Here is a 15,942-nt window from a genome sequence, read left to right on the forward strand (position 1 = left end):
TACCCGGGGCAGTGGGGCGGGGGAGGGACCGGCCAGGTCAGGGCAGGGGACAATGGCATTGGGGGAGGTTCATGGCTGGTTGCTTAGAGGGGCTTCGCAGGAGGTCAAGGAGGGTGGCCTACCCAGGGCAGCCAGGGGTGAGAGTGGGAAGGGGCAGTCTGCTGGCTTGGCGCATAGAGGCCACAGTGGGCCCAAGTTCTGCTCTGCCTGGGGTCCTTGGTTTCCTCAGGGAGCCCCTCACACTGAGTGTAGGTGCAGGTGACGTTTTGTGGGGGGCTGTATTCATCGTAGCAGAAATGGCTGCTCCAGTTGAAGGTTTACTCTGGGCCTGGCACCACGTGAAGTTCTTACATGTAGGAATTCATTTCATCCCTACACAACGCCATGTGTGTGCTCAGTTGCCTCAGTCGTGTCTGACTCTTTGTGATCCTGTGGGCTGTAGCCCGCCAGGATCCTCGTCCATGGGATTCTCCAGGCAAGAATACTGGAGTGGGTTGCCACGCCCTCCTCCAAGGGATCTTCCCAACCCAGGGATCGAACCCGCGTCTCTTGCATTTGCAGGCAGGTTCCCAGCACTACCTGGGAAGCCCCCATATAACCCCACAGACAAGTGCTATTATCATCCCCTTTTATTGATGGGGAAATGCGGGTGCAGGAGGTTAAGTATCTTGTGGTCACTGAGCTAGTTAGTGGGTCTAACACCGTGGTCTTGTGACGACGCTGCCCCCAGAAGTTTAAGTTTCCATCATTCTAGTTCTGATCCCATTTTAAGGGAAGAAATCAAGGCTCAGTGAGGACTCTGAGGTGAAAACAGATGGGTAGGGTCGAACCTACATCTCCTAACCCCCACACCCAGGACTTTCCTCCCTACACCAGGATCGAAAGTGGGGCCGGAACAGTGGAGGACATTGTCAGGCTGCTCCTGGGGAAGGTCACGGGTCGGAAATTTCAGGAACAAGAGGAGTCAGGTGGAGGGAGAATGCTCCAGGCTATCCCAATGTGGATTTACATTTTTACTTCTCTGCTCGGTGATTAATATGCGCCTTTCATCCGAGGATCCGTAAAATGTCTTTAGTTACAGAAAGTCCTCAGCCGTGACATCCTTGAATCTTGCTGCCCTGCCATCTGAGTGTCCTGGAAACCCTGCCAGATACTTTTCTGAGCCCCTCCATGCATCCTCCCTAGTTCCCAACTGTGCTTTCTCATTTATTTCTTTATCTTTCTGTTTTTAATTTTTGGTCACACCTTGCAGCATGCCGGATCTTAGTTCCCCGACCAGGGATTGAACTCATGCCCCCTGCAGTGGAAGCGCAGACTCTTAACCACTGAACCACTAGGGAAGTCCTCTCTTTATCTTTTCTGAGATAGTTGTTGGTAAATTCTTCAGAGCAGGCTTTTAGCTCACTAACTCTTTGCTGGCTGGCTTTCTCATGATAGAGTGTTTTAGAATTGAGGTTTGTCCACTCATCTTGAGTGGGAGTCAGTTTCTCTCTCTTTCTCCCCCTGCTCATCACCTCCACCCAGCTCTCCTTGCCAAATGATTTCGAGTTGCCTCCACCTAGGTCCTAGGTCCCTCAGTGCAGGGCCAGCTCTCTTGGGTTAGTGATGAGCTGTGTGTCTGCAGTAATAATGGGATTATCCCTGAAGTCCAACATCAAAACCATAAGCAGTCTGGCCAGGCCCTGGCTATGTGTGTACTTCTTCCAGCCTATATCAGTGTTCACATCTGTAGGTCAGCATTACTCTTAGGAGAGGGGCGGAGCGGCACCGCTGCTTCTTGCAGCCTCCAAGTGGAGAATGACCAGCCTCCATTCTCAGGAACTCTAGCTCTGGTCCCCCACCTCCCACGGGACGCTTTCAGTCCCCATACCCCTGAAGAATGAGTCTTCCAGCTGCTTCCACCTGCCTCTGGACCCTGAGCCCAGCAGGCTGTGCCTTTAGCCCCTCAAAATCGTAAATATTGGGAGTTTCTGATCCATCAAGATGCAGATCTTGTTTTTGAGCACAGTTGAGTTGGACATGACTGAGCGACTGAACTGACTGAGCTTCTTTGTTGGAATCTTCATATATCACTGGCCGCATCTTTGAAATAGGGAAGACAGCAGGCACGGCCTCTAGATGTGAACTAACTTTCTACACTCTATTGCCTGGAAGTCCTTGATTTCTCCTGTTGAAATGGAGGCGATAATACCTATTTCATTGGAGATACTGTGAGAATTCGGGAACACCATTAACAGTACACCAAGTATCTGGAATGTCCAGCCTAGAATAGGTACTCTGTCAATATTAGAGGCCCTCCTCTCTCACCCAGCTGGAAAATCCCCCTTTGAATTTGAGGTCTTTCTGGTCTTCAAGGGGTCCCTTTTAAGATGCAGCCGTCCCCCCTAAAGAGGGGATATATGTGTATATATGTATAGCTGATTCATTTTGCCGTGCAGTAGAAACTAAAACAACATTGTAAAGCAACTATACTCCAATAAAAAAATTTTTTTAAAGATGAAGGCATTCACAAGATAGGAAAATTTCCTAAAACAGTATCTTGTGGGAGACACCTGAGCAGGATGAAAAGACACAACTGAGGTGTGGGAGGACAGAGATGAAAGAATTGTCAAGGGAAGGGAGGAGGAGTGAAAGATAAGACGAATTCAGCAAATGTAATAATTTAGTGGAGGGCTTGGTGTGGGAGCAGCTGCCCCCGTCCAGCCCCATCGCGAGTGCCCCTCAACTCATTAATAGTCCTGAGCTACCATGGACAGTGTCCACCACCAGCCTGTCCTAATCTCCAGAGCACTCCAACGCCCAGAAAGGTCCAAAATAGCTTAGGATGAATTTTCTTATCTTTCCTACGGCAAAGAATATGAGGCTATGCACTATGCTATCAGTTTGCCCTTGAATTTCTAGAGGCCGATAAAATGGAGCAAGATCAAGGATGCTGTATTCCCCCTCCGCGTGACCAGGCAGACTAGGTTTAGGAGGTGTGGATGGGCCCTGAAAGTCTGCGTGTCTGAGTCTGGGTGCCTGTGCGCACCAGATCCAGATGCATTTTCCTGCCTCCTTTTAGGGTGGGGCAGTGACAGAGTAATTGGTTTCCTAATGCTTTTTTTCCACAGAAAAATATCTAATCACAACAAAGAGATAGCTAAATAGAAAAATCATTTGAAATGTCATTTTCAGTGCCACACAGAGCTGGTTCTGAATCTGTGATAAAAATGTGGAGTTCTATCCTACAGGAAAAAAAAAAAACAACACACACACACATCCTAATGGAAGAACTTGCATTTTTTGCTGGAAGCTCTCTTGCCACTCGGCCCCAGCACTCTTATCTTCTTTTCCATTTGACTTTTCCCTTCTGTCATCTTTGTCTGCAGTTGTAAGTATTTTTTCTGGAGTGAGTTGAATGCTGGTTGCATGTCCCTGGGGCGTCCAGTTGGCACCGCTACCTGTTGTGTGCACCTCAGTGATGCAGCGGTATCAGCTTCGGCCCCTCTGCTCTGGAGGAGTTTACAGTCTCATGCATTTATTCAGCTGGGTACTCAGTGCGTATTTACTGAGCATCTTCTGTGTGCCAGGCAAAAAAGATGGAGACCACACGTGCAATAGAGTAAATTCTGCCACGTCACAGATGATGAAAATGTACTCAGGGGAAGGGGGCGTTGGGAGTAGCTGCTGTTATATGCAGGAGTTGAGGAAGGGCTTACTGATAAAATGGACTTTTGAGCCGAGGTCTGAAATGCACTCTGTGGTTGTGTGGACGGAAAGCATTCCAAGCAGAGTGTACTACAAGTGCAAAGGCCCTGAGGCAGGTGTGTCCTTGGTAGGTTTGAGAAGCAGCTAGGAGAACTGGGACTGGCGTAGAGTCAGAGTTGGGAGAGGAGCTCAGAGTTGTGGCTGGGGTCCCAGATCGTATTGGTCCTTGTAGACCTTTGGGAAGACTCTGGCTTTTACTCTGAGTGAAATGGGGAGCCTTTGGAGGTCTGGAGTAGAGGAAAGGCATGACCTGAATACTCCTCCAAGTTGTAAACGATACTCTGGCTGCTGTGTTGAGAATAAGTTATAGACTGTAATGTTAGAGCTAGTATCATAATATTTCATCTTTCTTATTTAACATTACCCCAGATATTTCAGTTCTTCGCTTGTGACCCTTAGAAGTTTTCACTTTTAAAAATATATACATTTTACTCTTTTCTGATTTTAAGATTAATATGGATCATTGACACTCACAATGTGTAGAAAGCATAAAGAAATACAGGCACCCCCAAAATTCATAATCTTACCATCCAGAGGCAATTACTGTTAATGTTTTGGCATAATTGCTTTCTTTTTTCTGTGTCTTTTTTTCCTCTGTATAGTTGAACCTCTGTTTTAAAATTAACATTTTAACGTAAGCTCTTCTCAGTGTAATCAATAATTCTTTGTAAACATTCTGTCATATGGATATTCTGCTAATTTAGGCCATCTGAGTTATTTCCCTTTTTCCTTCTCACTGCTAATTGCTTTATTTATCTGTGTACTTAGCCCTTTGCCCACATTTGAGATTCTGTCCTCAGAAAGGATACTTAGAAGGGAAAAATAAACAGCAGTACTCACAGTCCCCCTTTTAAATTGTATGTATGTATTTTTGGCTGTGCTGGCTGTCGCTGTGCATGGGGTTTCTCCAGCTGGGGTGAGTGGGGACTGCTCTCTGGTTGTGCCGCGTGGGCTTCCCATCGTAGTGGCCTCTCTCGTTGTGGAGCACAGGCCTCAGGAGTTGCAGCAGACGGGCTCAGTAGTGGCGCACAGCCTTAGTTGCTCCAAGGCATGTGGGATCTTCCCAGACCAGGGATCGAACTCATGTCCCCTGCGCTGGCAGGCAGATTCTTAACCACTGGACCACCGGGGAAGTCCTCACTCTTTTCTCGAGATATTGCTTTTGATTTATAGTTTGCTGGTCTGTGCAATCTGAAGTAATGACATGTGGACAGTGTATTTTCTGAGTCTTTTGCTAGTCTAATGATAGCTGTTGCTTTCATACGAAAAAAGACAATGGCTTGACTGACAATGCAATTAATGACCGTCTTTCCCACTCAAAATTCTGTGAGTTTGCTGTCTGTTGTCTAACTGATCGCATGAGCAAAGAGCCACCATGATGGAGGGGAGGCAGATGCAGCAACTAGGAGAACTGCTGCTCAAGGACCTAGAAAGAACAGTGAGACTGTCAGAGAAACGCTTGAATTTTTAATTTACTGTTCATTTTTTTAACTGCACCATGCAGCTTATGGGATCTTAGTCCCCCGATCAGGGATCAAACCTGTGCCCCCTACAGTTGAAATGCAGAGTCCTAACCACTGGACCACCAGGGAAGTCCAAATAAGTTTTTAAGTTGGGTAAAAGAGATAAGGGAAGCAATAGAAATCAAATTGAACCAATAAGACGTTTGAAAAATGAGCAAGCAAATTTGGGAGAAAAAAAAACCAAATGAACCATTTTCCTTTCTAAAAATGAAAAATGTTATTAATGAACTTGAAAACGCAATCAAATGATACTTCGGTAATTTTTTAGACCAGTAAACCTTGTCATTCCCATTAACAGCCACAGATGTTTCTTTATCATTTGCTTCTTATTAATTGTTTTTTTCTTTTTTTTTTTTTTTTTTGATCCCTGGTTGGCACTCCCAACAGCTAGGAGTCCCTGGCCCCTGATTTCCACTCTACTAACTGCCATGAAGATGATGTTTTTGTGACCACATGAAACTACAGTCTTTACCTAATTAAATCAGCTGCTTATATAAGCATTCAGCCAGGCAGCTGCCTGTCCCACCTCATTGCCATTCCCTCTGTGAACGGGCATGTTCCTTGGTCACTTTCCTGGTTTCCTTGTTGGTAAATGAATAAACTCTGATTTATCTTGAAGATTTAAAGACACAGAAAAAGGACTGAGACAGCCCTGAATAGACTGTTTCGTTTGTTTTCGTATTTGGCTGTGCCGGGTCTTAGTTGGGGCACTTGGAGCCGTCAGTCTTCATTGTAGCATTAGGGATCTTGAGTTGTGAAATGTGGGGTTTAGTTCCTTGTGAGTGAAAGCGTTAGTCACTCAGTTGTGTCTGACTCTTTACAGCCCCATGGACTGCAGCCCACTAGGCTCCTCTGCCATGGAATTCTCCAGGCAAGAATCCTAAAGTGGGTAGCCTTTCCCTTCTCCAGGGGATCTTCCACACCCAGAGATTGAACCTGGGTCTCCTGCATTGCAGGCGTATTCTTTACTGTCTGAGCCACCAGGGAAGTTCCCTGACCAGGGATCAAACCTGGGCTTCTGAATTGGGAGCAGTCCAGTCTTAGCCACTGGGACCACCAGGGACATCCCCAGTGGACCTGTTAACTAACACATCAGACACCCTGAGGAACCCCAAGAAGGACCTTGTGACCCAGAAAACAGTTTCCAGGATGCAGTGTACGTGACAGGATGCAGGGAAGACAGTTTCCAGGCGCAGGCAGATACATGCCCTGAAGTCAAAGCTCGAACAGGAAACGGCAGGCAGACAAGATCTGATGCTCAGCATAAAGTAGTTTTAAAGTCAAGAACGGAGACGTGAGGGAGAAGTCTAAAGCCAGGCTTATGCTTTTATTCCCTTTTTAATAACCTGGTATATTATTTATGTCTATATTTGGAAATTAATAATTTTATCTGACTAGGCCTAGGTCATTTTCATTGATTTTTGTCTAGGACAAACGTATTTGGGTCTTCGATTCAGGAAAGCTTTTCAATTATGTTTTTGCATACTGCTTTGTTCCGAAACTCTTCTGCTTTCTTTTGGGGAGCACCTTTTAAAAGTTTGTTGTTTTTACTTCTTTGGCCCTGCTGGATGTTCACTGCTGCATGCAGGGTCTTCAGTTGCAGCATGTGGGATCTTGGAAGGTCCCCCTGGGAGCACTGTTAATTTGAAGAGTACATTTCCACTCTCTGTCGTCTATATTCATCATTTTCAAGTTCTTTTTATTTTTCTCTTCATCCTGAAACATCATAAAGCTTTTCATGTCATTGACTCTTTGTTTTTGGTCTGAGTTTGATGGTTTCCTGTGTTTGGTCTTGGTGGTTGCACCTGTGCCTTCAACCCCCTTCTGATGCCGTGAGCTCTGCAGGCCCAGGGTTTACCTGAGGCAGCGCGAGCACCATCCACAGCTCCTCTCCTTTGTCTGGGATTCTGCTCCTCCTCTGAGGCACTTTCACTCTGCTGGGACCTCATAGATGGCAGCCCACCAGGCTCCCCCGTCCCTGGGATTCTTCCCACAATTGAGCTTTACTTGAAGAAAATAGATCTTCCCAGATGCGACTCACCATTGCCAGCTCCTTCCCACTCCCACCTAGTTACTTTCTGGGAATCTGTGTCCCATCCATAAAGACAGAATTGGAGGAGGGAGGGCACCGGAAACTCCCAGGAAGGCCACCGAGGGGCAGACCTGATCCTGCACCCTGACCCCTGCCAAGCAGACAAAGGTGACACCCGTTTCATCCATCCCACTTGCCTGTCTTCAGAGGGGAGCCTGACTGTAGGTTGACCGTCAGATCACTTCTGTGCTGGTATCTGTGTGCCCTTGATTCACTTGCTTTCTCGGGTGTGTTAGTACAAGCTGGAGAAGGACTGCATGGGAGCTTCTAACATGACGCTGCAAGCCAGAAATTTATGTCATTGATTGTTTAGCCTCTAATCCAATTCATTAAAAAAAAAAAAAAATGACTCACTCAAAATGGTACTGTAATCAGGGGGAAAGTTAATTGGAATCTAGATTCTCCAGGAATCTAGAAACCATTCCTCCAGCCTCTAAAATGTCTGCCTTTGGAGTCAGAAGACTTCTATGAGGATGCAGGCATGCTCTGAGGGGGATGAGCTAGAAAGGGGAGAAGAGCAATTTATAAGTAATGGGAAGCTGATTAGTACAATTAGAGCATTCCTCTCCACTCAGCGTCCGTCCGCTGTGCTTTCCCTGTTTCATTCTGCATCCTGATTATAACTCATCAGAGGCCGGGCTGCACCAACACTCACTGTGTTTCCCCGCAGTGCTTTGCATATAAAAGGTGCTCAGAGGGTTTGTTGATTGAAAGACATTTGCAAAAGAGGAAAGCTGGCTCCTTGTTTTGGAGCACCTTAGGACCTTTCCCCAGCAGGATTTTTTGATTTCCCTGAAGTCTTATCACAGAGGACCCTGGCTGGGGTCCCACAGGGCCCCCTGATGCTAAGTCTGTATCTCGTCCTCTGGCCCCTCACTCCTGCTTGTTGATTGAGTAGAAGGAGGAACGTGGCTTCACATGGTGGTTTTTCAATCGTCTCAACCCACCCTGCCTGGAGGGTGACCAGTAGACAGTTAAGGCCCTGGCGGGGAGGGTCCATCTTGGCACAAGCCTTCAGGAGGCTGGGAGGATCAGGGGCTTCCAGGCCCTGTGCCAGCGCCCGTGGGAAGCAGCCATGCCAGCCGAGCCCAGCAGCCTCGTGGCACCTGGCTCCCAGGCGGGCGGCCCGTGCTCACTACAGGCTGCCATCTGCTTCCCCACGCTGCTTGTCTTCTGGCCCTGCTGTTACTTGCAGTTTGGATTTTAGCTGCAAACAACTTTGCCAGAGAGCCCCTCCGGAGGCCCGTGAGTGTGCTCAGGGGTGGGTGGCTGGCGCTGGGGTGAGTGGGGGCGGCTGCCTGAGCGCCCCACCATCTGCGTCTGGCTCACCCTGCGCTGCTGGCACTGTGGCCCCAGGGGACCCGGATGGTCACACTTCCTCAGTGTATTGGTCACCTCCCACATGCCTCGGCTCTGCCAAGCAGAACTGCTATCACTGCAGGTCCCTGGCCTCCCACGCAAGCAGAAGCAGCAGGGGGAGGAGGGTCCTGGGACCCCCAATTTCCCCTTCTTCCTCTGGGGAGGCAGAGTGGTCTCCCACCCTATCCCTGCTCCTTCTAAGGGTGCCTGCCTGAGCCTGTGTCCACGCACTGGAGGAAAACCTGAGTGCTCTGAGATGCTGTCTGATCCAAGAGGGAACGCGCTTTCTCACTATTGCGCTCTAGTCTGCTGAGCCCAATGTCCTACCTGGGAGTCTAATCTGGTTCTGAGTAGCAACATGAACTCCACACCCACCTCAGGCCGGTCAGTATCTCACTTCATCTGATCACTGGACAGATGTATTCCTGATGTATTCACTGTTGTCTCATGTGACAGATGGGGAGACTGAGGCTTAGATAAAGTAGCTCACTTCCCCAAAGACACTAGGTAGTAATTAACAGAGCCAGGGGTTGAAGCCAATGTTGTCGTTCAGTCGCTCAGTCATGTCCCCTTTTTGCAACCCCATGAACTGTAGCACACCAGACTTCCCTGTCCTTCACTATATCCCTGAGTTTGCTCAGACTCATGTCCATTGAGTCAGTGATGCCATCCAACCATCCCATCCTCTGTTGCCCTCTTCTCCTCCTGCCTTCAATCTTTCCCAGCATCCAGTGAGTCAGTTCTCTGCATCAGGTGTCCAAGTATTGGAGCTTCAGCTTCAACATCAGTCCTTCCAATGAATATTCAGGACTGATTTCCTTTAGGATTGACTGGTTTGATATCCTTGCTGTTCAAGGGACTCCCAGGAGTCTTCTCCAGCAGCACAGTTCAAAAGCATCAGTTCTTCAGTGCTCAGCCTTCTTTATGGTTTAAAGTCTCACATCCATTCATGACTACTGGAAAAACCATAGCTTTGACTATAGAGATCTTTGTTGGCAAAGTGACGTCTCTGCTTTTTAACATGCTGTCTGGTTTGTCGTAGCTTTTCTTCCGAGGAGAAAGTGTCTTTTAATTTCGTGGCTGCCTCTAAAACTCCTTCTAACAACTCTACTGTCTATCCATTCATTCACTCATTCATTCCTACAGTAGTCATTGACTATTTCCTATGTGCTAGGCACTGTTTTCGGCCCTTGGAAAATAGTGATGAACAAATCAGCCAAACATCTCTGCCTTGGGTTTACATTTTAGCAGGGACTGGGGGAGGAGAGAAGGAACAGAAGATAAACATAGCCAAAGAAATAGCTAAGCAAATTACATATATATGTTAGAAGCTACATGGGAAGAAGAGTAGAACAGGGCAAAGAGATCCGGAGTGTGGCGTGTAGGAAGGGGAAGAGGTAGCTATGTTGAAAGCAAACCAGCCACCATGACACGCCCATAAAGGTGGCTAATACGTGTGTGTGTGATTTAAACTTTTATTTACTTATTTATTTGGCTGTGTCAGGTCTTAGTTGTAACATGCAGGATCTAGTTTGCTGACCAGGGATTGAACTCAGATCCGCTGCATTGAGAATGCAGAGTCTTAGCCACTGGACTGCCAGGGAAGTCCCAGGATAGCTAATGTTTAAAAGCAGGAAATAATAGTGTTGGCAAGGATATGGAGAAATTTGAAACCTTGTGCATTGATTGTGGGAAATTAAAATTGCGCAGCCATGGTGGAAAACTGTATGGTGGCTCCTGAAAAAATTAATGACCTAGCAATTCTGCTTCGAGATGAACACCCTAAAGAGCTGAAAGCAGAGACTCAAGCAGATGCTGTGCATCCCAGTAGCCTAAAGGTAGAGGCAACTCAAGCATCTACCGTGGGGTGGACAGATAAACAAAGTGTGGCCTATGCCAATTATTATTCATATAATTGAGCCTAAGAAAGGAATGGAGTCCTAATACATGCTACAGCATGGAAGAACCTTGAAGACATTACGCTAATTGAAATAAGCTGGACACAAAAGAACACATATTGTAGTATTTACATTTATTTGGGGTTTGTAGAATAGTCTCATTCATAGAGATAGAAAATAGAAGGGTGGTTGCCAGGCAGGTGGGGAGAAATGAGGAATTATTGCTTAGCAGACACAGAGTTCAGAGAAGGCAATGGCAACCCACTCCAGTGTTCTTGCCTGGAGAATCCCAGGGACGGGGGAGCCTGGTGGGCTGCCGTCTATGGAGTCACACAGAGTCGGACACGACTGAAGCGACTTAGCAGCAGCAGCAGCAATAGACACAGAGTTTCAGTTTGGGAAGGTGACAAAGCTCTGGAGATGGGATGTGGGGACACACGACGGTATAGTTACAGGTGGTGTCCCTGGACTGTACACAGAAAAATGGTCAGAAAGGCAAATTTTATGTTATTGTATATTTCATTGTGGAAAAAACAGCGGTAGGGAGACTAGCTAGGGTGGGCTTCTTTGAAGAGGAGCTGCTCCTGCTGCTAAGTCACTTCAGTCGTGTCCGACTCTGTGCGACCCCAGAGACGGCAGCCCACCAGGCTCCCCCGTCCCTGGGATTCTCCAGGCAAGAACACTGGAGTGAGTTGCCATTTCCCTCTCCAATGCATGAAAGTGAAAAGTGAAAGGGAAGTCACTCAGTTGTGTCCGACTCTTCGCGATCCCATGGACTGGAGCCTACTAGGCCCCTCCGTCCATGGGATTTTCCAGACAAGAGTACTGGAGTGGGGTGCCGTTGCCTTCTCCATTGAGGAGGAGAGATGGGAGCAAAGACGAAGGAGGTGTAGCAGGGAGGCTGGTGACTCTCAGGAGAAGAAACAGCCCAGGATGGGGCCACAGCCAGTGCCCGTGTGTTCCCAGAACAACACGGAGCCAGCTCACTACCTTCCACATGGAGGGTCCTGGGTTCCCCTGAGACAAGTGTGGGAGGGGTTGGTCCACAGAGGCTCTTTGGCCTGGGGAAGTGGAAAAGGGAGATGACATGGTGCAACAGGAAGCCTTCAGCCCTCCAGGAGCAGCGCCAGCAGGTCCTAGCGTTTGTCTGTCCCACCACTGGATGCCCCTCCCACTTAGCAACGCACGTGCTCAGCGGTCCACAAGGGTGCGAACCCTGTGGCCTGTGTGACCAAGCTTGAGAATCAGGAGGCCTGGCCCAGCTTCATTCTCCCTGTCCTCAGTTGATGTGGCACCATCCTGACACCAGAACCTGCTTGTCCTCTCCTCCTCTGTTGAGTCCGCATGACCTGGCTTACCCTGCTATGACACCCTCCTCTGCGTGGCTCTAGGGAGGGAGGTGAAAAGCTAGGGAGAAATCTGAATGTGGTCATTTTCTTGCATGGATCTGGATAGAAATTTGGATAATCAGATTTTCCAGCCCGTTTTTCAGATGCCAAACAACGTTGGCTGGCGCGATTTCCCCAGCCAGCTGTCTGGTACATGCAGACCGGGAAGTGAGGCTCCATTCTTTAGGAGCTATTTATTAAGCTCCTAGGCAGTGCCCAACCCTGAAATACACACCCATTCCCTCTCCTGAGGAAGTAACTCAAGACACGTGTCTCCTGCAGGGCCAGAAAAGTCTTCTGTGAAAAACAGGAGCCGAAGAGAACTGGCCTTTGTTGGGGTCCTTATCTGGGCCAGACGTGGGGCCCTGGGTCTTCACTCTTCCAGCTGAATGGAAGCCCTGGCACCTTACGTGAAGGTCCAAGGAGGCAGAGCAGAGCGTGCAGAGCCTGGGCTGACAGGCTTCTGCCACTGGACAGGCTTCCTCCTCCCGATTTTTACTGCCCTCAGGAGCCACCCTTTCTATTCGAAGATGGCCCTTGGGCTGGAGGGAGACAGGACAGGTGAATGGAGGTTTCCCCCTCAGTGGCCAACACAGTGATCCCGTCTGTCTGGGGGACCCCTGGGTCCCTGTCCTGCTTCTCCTTGCCCTGACTTTGTAAGCTGTTACATCCCACCCTGAGCTAACACACCCACAGCCGAAGCCCAGCCTGGCCCTGACTCTTATCTAACTACTTACCTCCCTGAACCTGGTTTTGAGCCCCAGTACCTGGTTGTTCTCTTGACCCTTGAACTTTGCCTTCTGCTCTCCGTCCCCCTCACCATCAACCGGAGTGTCGTGTCATGGTCGTGGACCCACTCCCAATGTCCCCTGTTTGCAAACTAAATCAGAGAGGTCTGTTTGGTAGGTGACCTGGCTGGTTCATCTCAGCGTTGCCCCTGGCACCTCTTCCATGTCATCTACGTGTGATGCTCAGCCTCACACCCCACCCCTACCTGTACAGCCTGGAGAAACCCTCACACCCCAGGGAAATGTGTCCAAGAATGCATATAGCAGCATCTGTTGTAATAGCCAAAAACTGAAACCACCCCAATGTCCTTTCATGGTGGAATAGATATATTCCAAAGGATGAATTAAAAACCCAACAGGCTGGGACTTCCCTGGTGGTCCAGTGGTTAAGACTCCATGCTCCCTATGCAGGGGGCCCAGGTTCGATCCCTGGCCAGTGAACTAGTTCCCACATGCCAAAATGAAGAGTTTGGATGCCACAATTAAAAAAAAAATCCCGCATCCCACAATTAAAGATCCCACATGCTGCAACTAAGACCTGAAGTGAACTGAAGGTCACTCAGTCATGTCCGACTCTTTGAAACCCCATGCACTATACAGTCCATGAAATTCTCCAGGCCAAAATACTGGAGTGGGTAGCCTTTCCCTTCTCCAGGGGATCTTCCCAACCTGGGGATCGAACCCAGGTCTCCGGCATTGTGGGCAGATTCTTTCCCAGCTGAGCTACGCACAGCCAAAGAAAAAATAAATATTAAAAAGAAAAACAATGAGCAAAGGAAAGAACAAGTCGCTAAAGAAAAAATATACAAATGATTCAAAAATATGTTGTTCAAGAACAGGTAACAGTAAATGTGTTACTTATAAATGCACACTAAGGACTTCCCCGGCTGTTCGCAAAGAGTCGGACATGACTGAGCGACTGAACTGAACTGGCTGTTCAGGGGTTAAGAATCCGCCTGCCAATGCAGGGAACACAGGTTCAATCCCTGGTCCCGGAAGATTCCACATGCAAAAGGGCACCTAAGCCCGTGCACCACAACTACTGAGCCCGCTTGCTGCAACTGCTGAAGCCCACGCACCTAGAGTCTGTGCTGTGCGACAGGAGAGCCCACCACCGTGAGAAGCCTGCACGCCACGTGGATGAGTAGGCCCTGCTTGCAGCAGCCAGAGAGAGCCTGCTCGTCGCAGTGAAGACCCGGTGCGGCCAAAAACAAATAAATAAAAAGAAACTTTACATAAGCAGGTTTTTAAAATAGAAAAGCAAAAGATTGCTTCACACGAGATTCCAGATGGTGGTTACTTCTGGAAGCAACACAGGGACGGCCTACAGGGTTTTCTCAGGTCCGGTCATATTTAATTTCTTAATGAGTTCACAGGTGTTTACGTGAATGTGGTCCTTTGAAACATACTGTGTTTTCATACACTTTGGTATGTATGCTAGATTTCACAGGCACACACCCAAAAGTTAATGAGAGATCACCAAAAATCAGACCCAAAACAGCTTGAATCAGTGATATGGAGAAAAGCCTTTAAAATCTCCCGGGGAGTGGGGAGAGGGGATAAAACAAAAAAACAAAGAGCTAAAAACAATAACAGAGACAATGAGGAATCTGGAAGACAGAGAAGATGATGGAACCTCAGAATATAGGTTTTCCCCAAGAAGGAACAAGACCGATTAGAAATGAAGCAGTAATCAAATCCATAACCAAGAAAGGTGTCTGTGATTTCAGACTGCACACCCATGAAGACCCATGAGCCCTACCGTGTAGCGGTCAGCCTAGAAACCATTTCATGTTGGCTTCAGAATCTGTTTCTGAGACTGTGTTTACATACAGGCATGTTTGTTGTTCTGGGAATTGAATCAAAATCCCGGAGCTCCTCTGAAAAGACCTGGTTGAGTATAATTGGCCTGTCCAATTTTCTGATTCCAGCCCTATTCATTGCCCATGCACAGCCCACTCCATCTGGGAACAGAGGCTGGCTTTGGAGCCAAACACCACTGTGGCTCGCTTGCCCTCTCTCAGATCTGTGCTGGAACAGGGAAGATAGTTAAATATTTGGTATTCAAAGGGATTTCATGCTGCATGCAAATGAAGAGTAAAAGGAAGTGGGTGGACAATGTTGGCAAAGCAAGTAATTAAGAACAGTTGTGGCAGGGACTGCCCTGGTGGTCCAGTGGCTAAGAATCCACCTTGCTATGCAGGGGCCTCGGGTTCAATCCCTGGTCCTGGAAGACTTCACATGCTGCAGGGCGCCTAAGCCTGTGTACCACAATGAAAGATCCCACATGATGCAGCTAAGACGGGTGCAGTCAAATAAATATTAAGATCATGGCATCTGGTGCCATCACTTCATGGCAAATAGAAGGGAAAAAAGTGGAAGCAGTGACAGATTTTATTTCCTTGGGCTCCAAAATCACTGTGGACAGTGATTGCAGCCATGAAATTCAAAGACGCTTGTTCCTTGGAAGAAAAGCTATGACAAACCTAGACAGCATATTAAAAAGCAGAGATATCACTTTGCTGACAGAGATCCATCTAGTCAAAGCTATGATTTTTCCAGTAGTCATGTATGAATGTGAGAGTTGGACCATAAAGAACCCTGAGCACCAAAGAATTGATGTTTTCAAATTGTGGCACTGGAGAAGATTCTTGAGAGTCCCTTGAATTGTGGGGAGATCAAATTAGTCAGTCCTAAAGGAAACCAACCCCAAATATTCATTAGAAGGACTGATGCTGAAGCTCCAATACTTTGGCCACCTGATATGAAAACCAGACTCACTGGAAGAGATCCTGATGCCGGGAAAGACTGAGAGCAGGAGGAGAAGGGGGCGACAAAGGGTGAGATGATTGGATGGCGTCACTGGCTCCATGGACATGAATCTGAGCAAACTCTGGGAGATAGTGAAGGACAGGGGAGCCTGGCGTACTGCAGTCAAAGGGGTCACGGAGTCGGACACGACTTAGCAGCTGAGCAAAAGCAGCAGAGCCGCAGTGAAAGCGTCATTCTTCTCTGTGGATTTGTTACACTTGCAAGACCATCCTAGACCAAGGAGAACACAGTCTCTCTGGAACCAGAAAGAGAAGGAAGACGGGGGCTCTGTTCTCGGAGACTTCTAGGGACCTTTCCATGCTTTCCATGCTGCAG

General features: G+C 48.0%; 1 protein-coding gene and 1 non-coding gene across 6 annotated transcripts in view; both read left to right on the forward strand.

Annotated features, from left to right (window-relative positions):
* The window catches only part of RPH3AL (rabphilin 3A like (without C2 domains)), a 137,529-nt gene that overhangs the window by 84,635 nt on the left and 36,952 nt on the right, over positions 1–15,942 (forward strand). The gene's annotated exons all lie outside the window — the stretch shown is intronic.
* Positions 13,164–13,236, forward strand: TRNAR-CCU (transfer RNA arginine (anticodon CCU)). Its single transcript has one exon. It is a non-coding gene; the product is annotated as a tRNA-Arg (tRNA).

Source organism: Budorcas taxicolor, chromosome 19, assembly GCF_023091745.1.
Source record: "Budorcas taxicolor isolate Tak-1 chromosome 19, Takin1.1, whole genome shotgun sequence".
Taxonomy (NCBI): domain Eukaryota; kingdom Metazoa; phylum Chordata; class Mammalia; order Artiodactyla; family Bovidae; genus Budorcas; species Budorcas taxicolor.